Consider the following 13,988-nt stretch of genomic DNA (forward strand, 5'->3'; position numbering starts at 1 on the left):
TTTTATTAAACATGGTAACAAGTTCAAATCATCGAGTACCAAACAAAACTAAAAATAAAAGGAGAACACGACCACAACCGATCAGATACAAGATTAAATACATCATCCACATGTTCTGCGAGTGGATCTTCTGCCAAACTGGTTGAATATCTTTGTGTGCGGGGGGGGGGGGGGGTGCGTGTGTGCATGTGTGTGTTTGTGTGTGTGTGTGTGCGTGTGTGTGTTGGTTGTGGGCGTCCTAACCATGCAGACAACGGGTATGTGATCATTGTGCTTGTATCTCCGAAGCTTCATTTTGAGTCAATAAAGTCCACTCTTTATCAAAAAAACCTCTAAGCAATCTGTTTGTTCCACAATTTAAATGAGTTGGTGAATATGATGAGTGAAGTATAAAGTACAAAATCGATATAATTTGGTTTTCTGAATGTCAGATATGTGAATAGAAATAGAGGTGAGTGTGACATGTACTAGTAGTTATGTATTGCATACAACATCCGTTGTGTAAATTAAATCGTTCTTTCTTGTCTATATTTTTTCCAGATATTTCAACAGGAGGTAGATGCAGAGAGATGGATGCCAGTATCAGTGTTTCTTTGGGTGCTATGAGACCCCTTCTTAAGAAGCTTGACATGATGCTAGGTCCTCATGGATGCAAACTGACCAAGGGGGTCAATGATAAGTCGCAACTCCTCAAAGATGATCTTGAAGAAATAGGCACATACCTTGAAGATCTGTTAGAGGTGGAGGACCCCCCCCCCCATGGCGGCCAAGTGTTGGATGAAAGAGGCACGTGAGTTATCTTATGACATCCTAAATTGTATTGACAACTTTGTGCCCTTTGAGTGTCTTGGCTACAAATCTGACCACAAGATGACTCATGTTAAGATTCCCAAGAGGCTCAAGTGGCAGAAACAGATTGAATATGCAGCTCCTGATGTGTTAGGACATGTTATCTCCAAAACCATCCGTGTTGATGTCATTCATGCTCCTAGGAAGCTCAACTGGTACCAGCAGATGGTTGAAAAGGTATCAGAATTCAGGATCTCTGTCCGGGAGGTGATCCGGCGGTACGAGAGGTACCAGCTCCATTGTTGTAGCACCTCGGCAGCATGTAGATTTTCAGCCATTGGGCCTATAATGCCAATGTCGCCACTGCCTTGTGAGAAAACTTGTTCCGGCCTAGTAATTGATGGTCGGATGAGCAAGCTTATCAACTCTCTGGCTAACGACGTAGATCAACAGCTCAAGGTGGTGTCTATTCATGGATCGGGATGTCTTGGTAAAACAATGCTTGCCAAAGTGTTGTACAATAAAATTCGAAGTAAATTCCATTGCCGGGCTTTCGTCCGGGTGTCCAAAAAGCCTGAAATGAAGAGGCTTTTCCGTGACATGCTATCACAATTCCAGCGGAAGCAGCCCCTAGCAAGCCAAGACGCTTCCGATGAACTTCGCGTTACTGCCGAAAATATGAGGAATTATCTACATGGCAAGAGGTACTTATTTTCCACATGCAAATCGTATGTACTAGTTGTATTGCATACTATGTACTTATTTTCCACATGGTCCAGAATTGCATGTACTACATTAAATCCCTACAGGTTGCTCTTTTGTTTTGACAAATAAAAGGCATGATAATATATAGTCAATTTCTGAAAAGATGTTCTTCAGATAAGCTTTACGGTGAGCTAGAAAAGCTCGATAGTAAGCATTACAGTGAGCTAGAAAAGCTTCAGTACATGTCTGTCGAGTGAACGGACATTAGTTTTAATCTTCAAGTCAGCACTAACTTGATGCTGGCAGTAATATTTAACATCAGATTAATACCATAAGTCATGAACATGTATGGACTAAACATTCTTTCTTTTCTAGCATATCTAGTTGTTGTTACTGTTAGCCTGGCACTTAAATATATATAACATGCGTGCATTCTTGACATGCAGATATCTGATTGTGGTTGATGATTTATGGGATACATCAGCATGGGATGTTATTAATCAGCTTTTGCCCAAGTGTATTCAAGGAAGCAGAATTATAACAACTACACAGATAGAAGATGTTGCATTAGCATGTTGCTGCAATGACCCAGAACAAGTTTTTGAGATGAAACCTTTGGATGATGATCACTCAAGGAAGCTATTCTTTGGCAGGCTTTTTGGCTGTGAAAGTAACTGTCCTGAAGAACTGAAACAAGTTTCAATCCAAATTGTAGAAACATGTGGTGGTTTGCCGCTAGCCACTATCAGCGTTGCTAGTCTTTTAGCAAACCAGCCTTTTGTATCAGTGGATTTGTTGACACACATACATGATTCGTTAGTGTCTTGTTTGTCATCAAATTCAACTTCAGAAAGAACGAGTCAGGTACTGAACCTCAGCTACCACATCCTTCCTCATTACCTCAAGACATGCTTGCTCCAACTTGGTATGTATCCAGAGGGCTCCATAATCTTCAAACATGACCTGGTCAGGCAATGGGTGGCTGAAGGGTTTTTTTGCTGCAAGTGAAGGGCAAAACATGGAGGAAGTTGCAGTAATGTATTTCGATGAGCTTGTTGACAGAAGATTCATTCAACCTGTGTCTATCAATTTCAACAATGAGGTGGTGTCCTGCCCAGTTCATGCCATGGTGCATGATCTTATTGCCCACAAGTCTGCTGAAGAGAATTTCCTTGTGGTAGTAGATCACAATCGAAAGAATTTGGCACTTTCTCATAAGGTCCGTCGACTATCTCTCCAACTTGGTGATGCAAAATATGCCAAGATACCAGCAAACATCAGAAAGTCACAAGTACGTTCACTTGGAGTTTTTGGATTATTAGAGTGCATGCCTTGCATTGGAGAGTTCAAGCTTGTTCGTGTTCTGAACCTTCATCTGTCTGGCCATCATAATGGCGACCAAGAACTGGCTGTGGACCTCACTAGGATATCTGGACTGTTCCATCTTATATATCTAAAGATTGTATGTGATGTCTGCATAAGACTTCCAAACCGTATGAGAGGGCTGAAGTGCTTGGAAACATTGGATGTTATGGATACACCAACTGGCACTTATGTTCCATGGGACATTATATATCTCCCACGCTTGTTGCACCTCAGTCTTCCTCCCGAGAGAAATCTGCTAGATTGGTCTGTTGGTGATAATCTGAGCCTTTGCAAGCCAAACCACCTGCAGGATCTTTGCATGTCCACACCGGCTTCTTCAGATTACGACCATCTGGACAGAAGCATGGAAGCTCTGGATTATTTAATGTATAGACATGACAGCCTGAAAACTGTAAAACTGGTGGCTCATGTATCCTCGGTTAGCTATGGTGACACTTCTAAAGCAAGAGTACGGTGGAGGTTAGATAGACCTAACCACCATATCCAGAGATTTGAGGTCTCAGCTTACAGCCCCATCATATTTTGCAGAATGCATTTGTGGGAAATCGAACTTGGCAACCTATGCATTCTGAAGATTGCAGTGGATGGACTGTCAGTAAATGATGTTGGTATTCTTAGCGGGTTGCCTGCCCTTACTGCTCTGTCGCTGTATGTGGAGAAGTCACCTGGTATTAAGATAATGTTTTGCACGGGGGCTGGATTCACAACTCTCAAGTACTTGAAGCTGAGGTTCATGAGAGGTATAGCTTGGATAAAATTTGAGGCGGACGCAATGCCTAATCTCTGGAAGCTCAGGCTCGTTTTCAACGCCATCCCCCGAATGGACAAACAGCTTGATCTTTATTTGAAGTCTGAGCAGTGGAAACAATATCGACATGGTACTGCATTAATCAGCATCGAGCATATGGCAAGCCTTAGAGAGGTCTCCGCAAAATTCGGGGGTGCAGCTGGTGATCTGCAGTTTGTCTCGAGGATCGGCGTAGTTAGTAATCATCCGAGCAATCCTATAATTGACGTGCAACTAGTGGATTCTGGTTCCCATGGTGATAAAAGGTAGTGTTAGTTATTCAATTTAACCTGATTCTGGTTCACATGGTCGTAACTCTTCAGTCATTCAATTTAACCTGATTTGACTATTCATGCTCTGAAGAAGCTATCTCATGTCTGTTGTAATCTGCAGGATATCATCGGAGTCCTCTTTGCGCCTGCATCCTCCAAGTATGCTATTCAACACGAGTTGTAAACTTGTAATAGAGATGTTTTGTCATCAGGTGATAAATTTGCTTGTAAGAATTAGCAAAACGATGGATGAATTGTTGGCTTTTGTCAGGTGCAGATGGTGGAGAGCAGCAGGATGTGGTCTCCTGGAGCAATATCATTGGTGTGATAGGTCGTGACCTCTTCATCTATTGCCTCCGCCGCCTCTCCCGGTGGGAATATGGCGCCATCGCCTCCCTCAACCGTGATTTCAATTCGGTGGTTCGTAACGGGGACATCTACCGCCTGCGTCACAAGAACAGGGTAGCGGAGCACTGGCTATACCTCAATTGCGGTAGTAATCCTCCGGAGTGGGAGGCTTATGACCCGTCCACTGGGCGCTGGATCCAAGTGCCCAGGATGCCACCGGCTGGAAGCCCCTACTGGAGGTCGCTCGCTGTCGGAACCGAGCTGCTGGTGTTTGGGTCCGCAATGGATGCCTTGAGATATAGCATCCTTACCAATTCATGGACAGGGCTGGCTGATGCTATGAACACGCCGCGGTACTCGTTTGGGTCTGCGAGTGTTGGTGAAAAGGCGTATGTCGCGGGAGGCTATGGTTCTTCTGGTAATGTATTGAGCTCCGCAGAGATGTATGACTCGGAGACACATACTTGGACACCCCTTCCCAGCATGAATAGGGCGAGGAACGGATGCTCTGGAGCGTTCATGGACGGCAAGTTCTATGTGATCGGTGGTCTTAGCAGTAGCCACGAGGTATTGACATGTGGTGAGGAGTATGACTTGAACCGGCGGTCATGGAGGGTCATCGACAACTTGTCTCAGGGGCTCAACGAGACAGACGAGGGAGCTCCTCTGCTCCTTGCAGTTGTGAAGAATGAGCTTTATGGCGCTGATTACAGTGAGAATAATGATTTGAAGCAGTATGATAAGCTGGACAACAAGTGGATCACTCTTGGAAAATTGCCTGTACAGTCTAAGGACAAAGATGGCTGGGACATGGGTTTCCGAGCATGCGGTGACAGGGTGATTGTTATTGGGCCTCCAATCAATTCTAGTGATGAAAAGGTGGTTGAGCTTCATTCATGGACGCCTGATGGGCAACCGCCAGTGTGGAGTTTGTTTGCCACACGGCCATACGGGGGCAGACAGGTTCTGTGTGCCGTGATGGGTTGCTGAGTTGGTCAACTGAATAAAGGTTGGATGCATGCAAGATATGAGTAAGTTACTTACCTTGTACTGGCTTTGTATAATTTCTGCTTTATCCAGTTTGCTACATGATCTGAATGACACAGTGTTTCTGTTCATATTTCCCTGCAGTGATGGCTGTGCCTCATTCTCGGTCTGAATTTCCTGGAAGAGCTGAGGATACAAAAAGAGACGACATGAATGAGTTCCAGAGAAAGTGCCTGCAGAAACATCCAAATTTTAGTCACTAGCTGTTATTTCCAGTTGCAATAATGTTTTGACGCTTTCTATGGTGCTCTGACGATCTTCATCTCCATCAGCCAACTTTATGTGTAGCGTAGAACGTTACTATCAGTTACTTTTGAACATCGAATTCAGTCTCTAGCTTGCCCTCTTTTTTTTGTTCCAAGATTTTTCAAAGCTGAATAAAAAACAATTTGGACCCGACGATATTCAGTCAGCTGTTCTGAAATGTATTTACTCGTAGTCTGAAATTGCCTGTACAGTATAATCGAAATGGCTGGGACATGGGTTTCCGAGCGTGTGGTGACAGGGTGATTGTTATTTTGGGTCTCCAAACAATTCTAGTGATGAAAAGGTAGTGGTTGAGCTTCATTCATGGATCCCGGATGGGCAACCGCCTGTGTGCTTGCTACAAGATTCGATGCGCAGTGATGGGTTGCTGAGGGGGTGTTTAGTTCAGAAGTCCTAGGACTTTTTCTAGTCCCAGAGACTAATCAAAAAAGACTCTCCAGTAGAGTCTTTTTCTAGTCCCCGTAGAAAAAGTCCCTCCCATTTGGTTCCTAGGGACTTTTTAGGGACTTTTTTTAGTCTCTGGGACTAAAAAGTCCCTGAACCAAACACCCCCTTAATCCACAGAATAATAAATCATAAATGCAGTGGTTCAGACTTTAGTTTATATTAACTGGACATCTATCTAACTGCTGAGCAGACACCTCGTGTTTTCCAAATGGCTTTTCACTGTCGATGATTCAACTTTGGCTGCAACAGAGGCGCATGTCTTCTCTATTATCCATCAGGTGCGCACCCCATATTCTGTAGTCTATTTATTTTTCCCTAGTTCGCTACATGATATGCTTTTTTTCAGTTCTGTTATCATGATCTTATCCCTTTGTTGCACCTGCTGTTGCAAACCTGATGACTCTTCATCTGCTTTGCTCTGCATGTCGCGACCTCTCCTTTGCTTTCCTATGTTTTCTCAACTCTGAATATTTGCATGCCGCTTCCCCTACTTTTGCTCTGTTTTCTGAACTCTGAATATTTGGCGGTAGCCTCCGCGAAACCCTTCGCTTGCTGCTTCTCCGGCATCTCTTTCTCTATTGACTCCTCTGCACCAGAGTCGAGAGACATGCCCACTTGGCAGTGGCAGGTGTGATCGCAGGGTGCAGCGCAGATCCGACGGCCATGGAAACTCGGTTGCGATTTAGAATGTCTTTTGCTTTTACATCATGTCTTTCTTTTTCAGGTGACTGGTTCTGCTATGTTAAATCAATTTATTTTTGCTTCCAGGGATCAATTTGCTGTGTTGGTACCGATGTAGTTTCACCAGCATATATGTATTTCAAGATATAATTATTGCTCTGTGTTAACCAAAGCTAATAAGCATTCATGCATGCATGTATGTATATGGTATAGCAGCCTGCAGACAGAAATGGGTTCATAGAAGCTTCCGGTCCAAATTAACAGGGAGCATGCTGAATATATCGGTGCAGTACTAGACGGCAACATCACAAGTTTATATATCCACTCAAACTCTTGAGAACAATCGTAAGCTTGGAGTACCATATGATTACCAAAGCACCCATGACACCATATCATTTCATGTTTCATCAGCCAAACACAAATTAAGCTTTTAATTCACAAATTAAGCTTTTAATTTTGATTTACTTCATAATGTTCCATAAAAAAGCACTCGTGATAGTATATAGTAGTTACCAAAGCACTGATGACATGGTGTACATCAGCTTGAATTTTGATTTACTTAATGTTCATGCAGTTACATTTAAGCTGGGTGCTTTGTGACAAAATTGTTGTTTGTGCCTGGCTGTACATCAACCAAAATTTGTAAACCTTGCGTGGTGTGGTGTGTATCAGTGTGTGTGATTGATGAACCATATAAACTGAGCTTGATTGGTGTGTTTTGATGGAACAAGAAATGTTATACTATCATCAGTGCTCTGTTAAATACATTGTTATTTGCGGCTGTACCGAAGAGTTTGAGTGGATAATCTTGTAGAGCTACCATCATAGTAGTACTGATATGCTCTTATTCATGATGCCAGCTTCTGATCAATTCAGCAGACCCATAACTTGAATTTACTATAGTAGGTTTCATTCAGACAATGAACTGTAAGTTAAGGCATTCCCATCGGCAACCGTACGTGCCAACCTGTTGATCCTCGGGGAGCGGATGGTTTTCCATACAACACGTGATTACCGTATGTGTTCGTTTTCTTATCTCCATGGCGCGAGCCTCCTGGTTTTCTGGCCGGGTTCCCTTCTCCGGCGTGAGAAGGAGCGGCGGTTGGTGCTTTGCGGCGATCGAGCTCGGGTCATTGGTGCGCGGCCATGGCCATGGGGGGTGAGGACGAATTTGAGGAGGGAGCGCTAACCCATTTCCCGTGCCACATTACACGTATTGGTGGGGTTCAAGAGGAGGAGGTGTGCGGCGTGGGCTTGCGTGTTGCGACTCGTGAGGTGAGTAATGGCAGTGATCGCCATGTATCATGTGGCCAGTTTGACTCCCGACCCACCTCACATTATGGTTTGAAAACAAACTCACATACAGGGAGGGAAACTTGTTGGGAGAACTTCGGCATCCTCTCGAGATAGAATCCATAGCCGTAGCACCAGCTGAGGGTCCAATTCATCATTAAAATCTTATAACACAGGTTCCTTATATTCTAAACTAGAGCAACTAGTCCAACAATCAACGACCATCAAATTTTTAATATATCCACTAAACATCTAAATTGAACTAGACAAATCGTTGAAAGATCTACGGCGCAACAAACATTCATTTTTTGCAGGTTATCTTCAGAGCTACGGCGCTGATCCGTTCCTGGTCGCTACTCACTCCGACGGAGGCCAGGGAGCGTTTGGTTACTGGATCTACCCGCTGGGAGACGGTAGCTCGGGATATCTTCAACCGGTTTGGATGGCGGTCATGTAATATGATAGGCAATTAGTTTCCCTGTCTATTTTTGAGCCAGCCGGTTGTGGTTTATCTCTTTTGGCTAGTTAGTGTTTCTAGCCTTTTGGTTCTGTGTGAGCCTTTTTTTGTCTTTTTTTTCTTTACTTGCGGAGACATTGAGACCTTGTTGAACTTTTTATGTTTATTTAATAAGATGACCGTATGCATCATGCTGATGCAGAGGCCGGGGAGACCCCTTTTCGAAAAAAAAACGTTGAAAGATACAGAAAACAACCTGAATGTTCAGTATGCACTTAGTCACACTCGACAAGTATATACTCCCTCCGCCTGAAAATACTTGTCATCAAAATTAATAAAAGGAGATGTATCTAGACTTATTTTAGTTTTAAATACACCCCTTTTTGTCCATTTTGATGACAAGTATTTTCGGACGAAGGGAGTAGAAACAAATCTGAAACCCTATTTTGATTCCGAGTCAACTTTATAAGTATAAGCCCATGCACTACAAACATAGATTTGGGTCTAATTCCACCAGGGGAAACATGATTAGATCTATTTAAGAATCTATACTTTAAAGCTCAACTAAAGTCGGTAGCGTGTTCAGCTCAGCAGTCAGTTTGCAGGCTACCCGGTTGAGCAGGGCCATGGCGTCCTTCTCTGCTAACGAAAAGAGAGTTATCAGCTGCCATTAACGTGAGAAGGCAGAATCTCCGTCCATGCCGTGGTTGGAAGTAGGACGATCATCGGGCCCTAGGTCGACCTGACGCCTGAAACCTCAAGCTACAGCCAAGTATTGAGAGTCCACAAAGCAGAGGAAGCCACAGGCCAGTATTCAGGGTTCAGAAAGCAGAGGAAGCACAATTGCAGTCTATCTATGTATGCATCAGTTAATTAAGTTCTGATTGTCCATCTTTGCCTGCTGCCTTCTGTCTCCACAAAGCTCGCTGGTAACCAGAGTCTGAGTCGAGGTCTGGACCAAGATGAAGTCACTGGAGCGCAACAGAGTTTGCAATCCAGGCCCTGGGCTCGAAAGACAGACAGAATGAATTAACAGCATCATCATCAAGGGATCTCCCGCAGGTAAGAAGGCCGGATGCCGGAGGGACAGTTACTGAATATAGTTGAAGATGATTGCGATGAGCAAATAACCTTCAGTAATTAATTAATCTGCAAATAAAGACGACGGTGGGTACAAGCAAGTGTGTTAGTGGTAATAAAAAGAAGAAAGAAAGAAACAGGTTGATTACGAGTGGACGGCTTACCTCGCTCGGTCGTGTGTACATTTGCCTTGTCAAGCAAGAAACCCAATCACGCTGCTCGCTGCTGCTTCCAGGATCTCCTCCTCCTCCTCCTCCTCCTTGATCTCGCCCGTCCCACTGCTGCTTGAAACCTCCTGTGCACTATTCTTCTCCGGAAAAGACTCAGCGCCAGTCCGACTGCTGCTGCTGGAAACCTCCCGTGCCAAGCTCTCCTTTGCTAGGAAAACCTCGATCGCGCAGCCAGTGACATGAAAGTAGATCTTGTTGGGATGCTCCCGGGCTTCTTTCCTCACCACGTCAATCATGGCGCTCATGCTCTCTGCTGCTCCTCCATACCATTGCTGGTTGCATCTAAACTCGACACCGAAGAGGTTCCGGAGGTGCTTGATACCCAGAACCGGAGGGTAGTCTTCATTTGCAGGTGGAGGTGGGCCACCGTAGAACTGGAACTCAAATTCGAGAACTTCCAGCATCGGCATCGCTCCTTCCTGGAAGGTGATAACCCGTGGCATGCGGCAGTCGACAATCAGTTTCAAGAGCCTTGGGAACCCTTCACCGCTGACGGCTATGGGCTCTCTGGGGACGACTTCGAGCCTTAGCGTGAGTATGCACAGGTTGGGCATCTCCCGCAGAATCTTGAGATCCTGCTCCTCCTCCAGTTTGCCGATCCTGATATCCAAGGAGCCAAGGCCGTTGAAGTAATCCTTGATCCACTGGGGAACGTGCATGTGCTTTGTGCCAACAATTAGCCCCCCGCATCACCTTCCGAACGAAGCATTTCAATGGACAGGATCTCCTTGGCTAACGCACAAGACACAAGATCACTATTCTTCCAAGCTTGGCGGACCCACTTGGGCACTCCCTCCAATTTCGGAAGCTGACTAGCTTCCCAGGGTAGTGCACGTGCACGGCCGAATATATCTTCTAAATCCAAAAACTCCAGCTTCTTAAGCCCCCCAATTTCCCTTGGTAGCTTTACCACCGCTGTAGAACTCAAGAGCAGTCGTTCCAGATTCTGCAGATTCCCGATCTCACGAGGCAGCTCTGTGAGCATGTGGCTGCGCATCAGGTCAAGAGTCTCTAAGTTATGGAGGTTACCAATCTCACTTGGCAGCTTTGTGATCCGTGTACAACGCGCCTTCAGCGTTTTCAAATGCTGCAATTTACCGATCTCCCGTGGTAGATTTGTCATCCTTTCGATACCGCTGAGGTCCAGAGTCTCTAAATGTTGTAGGTCCCCGATCTCCCTCGGCAGCTCCCTCAGCCCTTTGTTGTAGCTCAGGTCCAGAGTCTTCAACTTCTTCAATCCCCCGATGATCTCCCTAGGCAGCTCTGTGATATCTGTTCCACTCATGCACAATATCTCTAAATGATGCAGGTCTCCCATCTCTCTGGGCAACTCCGTGATCCTCCGGTTAAAACTCACATATAGATTCTTCAACTTCTTCAATCTCCCAATCTCACGGGGTAGCTCTCTAATCCGCGTACCGCTTACGTCCAGAGTCTCGAGATAGTGCAGCCTCGCTATTTCTAGTGGTAGCTCACTAATTCCCAATCCATTTACACCGAATAGGTGCTTCACACGAAGCAGTCCACAGATATCCATCACATGATGATTCCCAAGACCCTTTTCAAACTGAAGATCCAACACTCGCACACGTTCCAATTTCTCAATGGGTAGTCTCTCAGCATCTTTAAAAACAACAAGAGATCGAATCTGAGGCCAATCCAATCCAGAGAAGGGATCCACCCCCTCCGGTGCACCATCATCACCTGGATGCTTGTCAATACATAGCCGATGGATTCGATAGGGATATGCCCATGTGATGTCGGAACTGTAAGTAATGAAATTATCTTCATGTGATTTCCGTCTAAGGAAATTTCGCATCATCGGATTCAATTGGTAGGCACTGTCATGATTATGCTGCATCAATAAACCTCTCTCACTAAGCTCTTCAAAATATTCTTCTGCTTCATCCACTTTATAAGTAAATCCTTCAGCGACCCATCGCATGACCAAATCATTCTTGCGAAAAGGGTAATTCTCAGGGTATACACTGCAGTATAACAAGCATGTCTTCAACATATGGTGAGGAAGATTGGTGTAGTCAAGCTGCAAACTGTGTACCAACGGTTGAAACCCTGGAGTGTTCTGAATTCCATTTTGCTTAACTTGCTTCTCAATCATATCTTGCACATCACTTGCCTTTACATGTACCCCTAGTTGTTCATGTTGCTCTCGGAGGACCATTACCATTGCTGAAAACATGCAAAGTAGTGCTAACGGAACACCACCACACATGCTCACAATAGGATGGTCACAGTTAAAGCCTTGTCCAACTGTGTCAGGCTTCATCCAAGCAACGAAATTTCCCACACTAGATCCGTAGAGCCATCTTTTCAATTCGGGAGCCCATATAGGATTCATTCTGATGCAAAGCTTACTATTATCCAAATCATATCCTGGTAGAGAAGCAATACGAGTTTTTTGTTTTTTAAGAGAAAGATAAACCATCGGCCTCTGCATCTTGACGATGCATATATGAGTTGTGATGACAATTCTACTGGCGAGATTATTTTGTGGGAAAGACTTGGTGATGATGTCCCATTCTTCACGATGCCATATGTCATCAATTATTACTAGGTACCTAGGCAAGTTGGTTGCACAAGATAATTAATTAGTAGGCAGCTTGACCAAATTAAATTCAGAAATCCAGGACTGAAATCCTGATCCTGACAGTGAATATTTCTAAAAGAATTTAACTAAATTTAAACTTTAATGTAAATTTGCACACCTTTTGTCATCTAGGAAATTTGATATGGCGTGGATAAGACCTTCCTCTGTCATTGCTTGGGTGTCAGCAGGTGGTTGAGCTCCTACTTGCTTGAGAATGCTTGTGAGAACCCCCTTCATGTTGGGAGTTGGAGTGACGGACACAAAAGCCCGGGACTGAAACTTATTTCCAATCTCCTCATACACAAGGCTGGCAAGGGTTGTTTACCCCACACCAGCCATTCCAACAATGGATGCGGTTTTGAGCTGCTGCTGCACCGCTGTGGTCCCTTCTTCTTCTCCTCCTTCTCCTATCAGGTATGTGATGAGGTCATTCTTCCATCTGTCCATTCCAAAGATGTCCGCCGCATCCTTGCGAACAAATGGAGCTCGAGGAGGCGGTATTCTGGGGTGGTTGTTTTTCTTCCTTGAAAATAAGCTGGAGATGGGCTGAGCAGACTTCCACTTGCTGCGGCACCGGACCGACACTTCATCCACTCTTGCCCTGAAATCTTGGAAGGGGCTTGCTTTGATCTTGGTCTGCACCATCAAGCGCTTGCTTCTGCGGCTGCCCTCCAAAGTGAGGTTGAAGTCGTCGATGGCATCAAGCATGTCATCGGCGAGATCCAGCGCCTCCTTCTTCAGTTCCTTGGATTCTGCATCAAGAATCTCCTGCCCCCATGCCGCCCAGAGGATGGAGTGCACATGCTTGAGCTTTGATCTGATGAACTTGACGTCCTTGCGAGTCCGGCGCCGGAGCTTGCACTCGCTGCCCAGCAGAGCACCCAGCTTCGCTACAACGGGCCCCAACGCCCCCGTGGCAGCAGTCACGGGAGCTCCTTCCATAGCTCAGCTAGGCCGTACGAACAACAGGCCTCTCTCTCTCTGTCTCTCTGTGTGTGTGTGTGTGTGTGCAGTGCACTCCCCGATCTACTTTTGAATTGGAGAAACTTACGCCAGGAGATGAGTGGAGAGGAGAGCCGCTGTGGTGCGAGGAATCTTTTATTTAACTTATTAATTACATACTTATAATAATGTGCATGGGATGATGGGGCCATTCTGTTCTTCTCGAGTGCATGTGCATGCAGCACACAGCTTCGTTTGAGGCGGGCACGCGGATGAGTGCATCATCACTCCGCAGACAGACGAGGCAAAAGCATCTTTGTCCTTTTTCCTCTTGGTTTTCGCATGCCCTTGCGTGGAGCAACAGTAAAAGTAGCCCCAAACGATCGAGCATCACGAGTAGTCGGGTCGGCGGCGAGTTGTTGGCGAGGAGGCAACGAGCATCTTTTCTACATGTTTTACACTGTTCTACCACCCCCCACCCCCCACCGCTTTAACACTTTTTGCATCCACTCATCAGTGATATGCTTTCCTACTCATCCGGTAGCATCTCCATAATCAAATCCAACCCCCTCTCTCTCCCTCTCTCACTCACCAGCAAGAAAAAAAAAGAAACCGTACTAGACTGGGAGGCCTTTTTCACTACTTTGAC

The 13,988-nt window shown here is 45.3% G+C and overlaps 2 pseudogenes; one reads left to right on the forward strand and one right to left on the reverse strand.

The window, feature by feature from the left end:
• The first annotated feature begins 569 nt into the window (after positions 1 to 569).
• LOC123083623 (disease resistance protein RGA5-like) lies at positions 570 to 5,607 on the forward strand (annotated as a pseudogene).
• A 4,129-nt stretch (positions 5,608 to 9,736) lies between these two features.
• Positions 9,737 to 13,462, reverse strand: LOC123083624 (disease resistance protein Pik-1-like; annotated as a pseudogene).
• Between the last annotated feature and the right edge of the window lie 526 nt (positions 13,463 to 13,988).

Source organism: Triticum aestivum, chromosome 4A, assembly GCF_018294505.1.
Source record: "Triticum aestivum cultivar Chinese Spring chromosome 4A, IWGSC CS RefSeq v2.1, whole genome shotgun sequence".
Classification (NCBI taxonomy): domain Eukaryota; kingdom Viridiplantae; phylum Streptophyta; class Magnoliopsida; order Poales; family Poaceae; genus Triticum; species Triticum aestivum.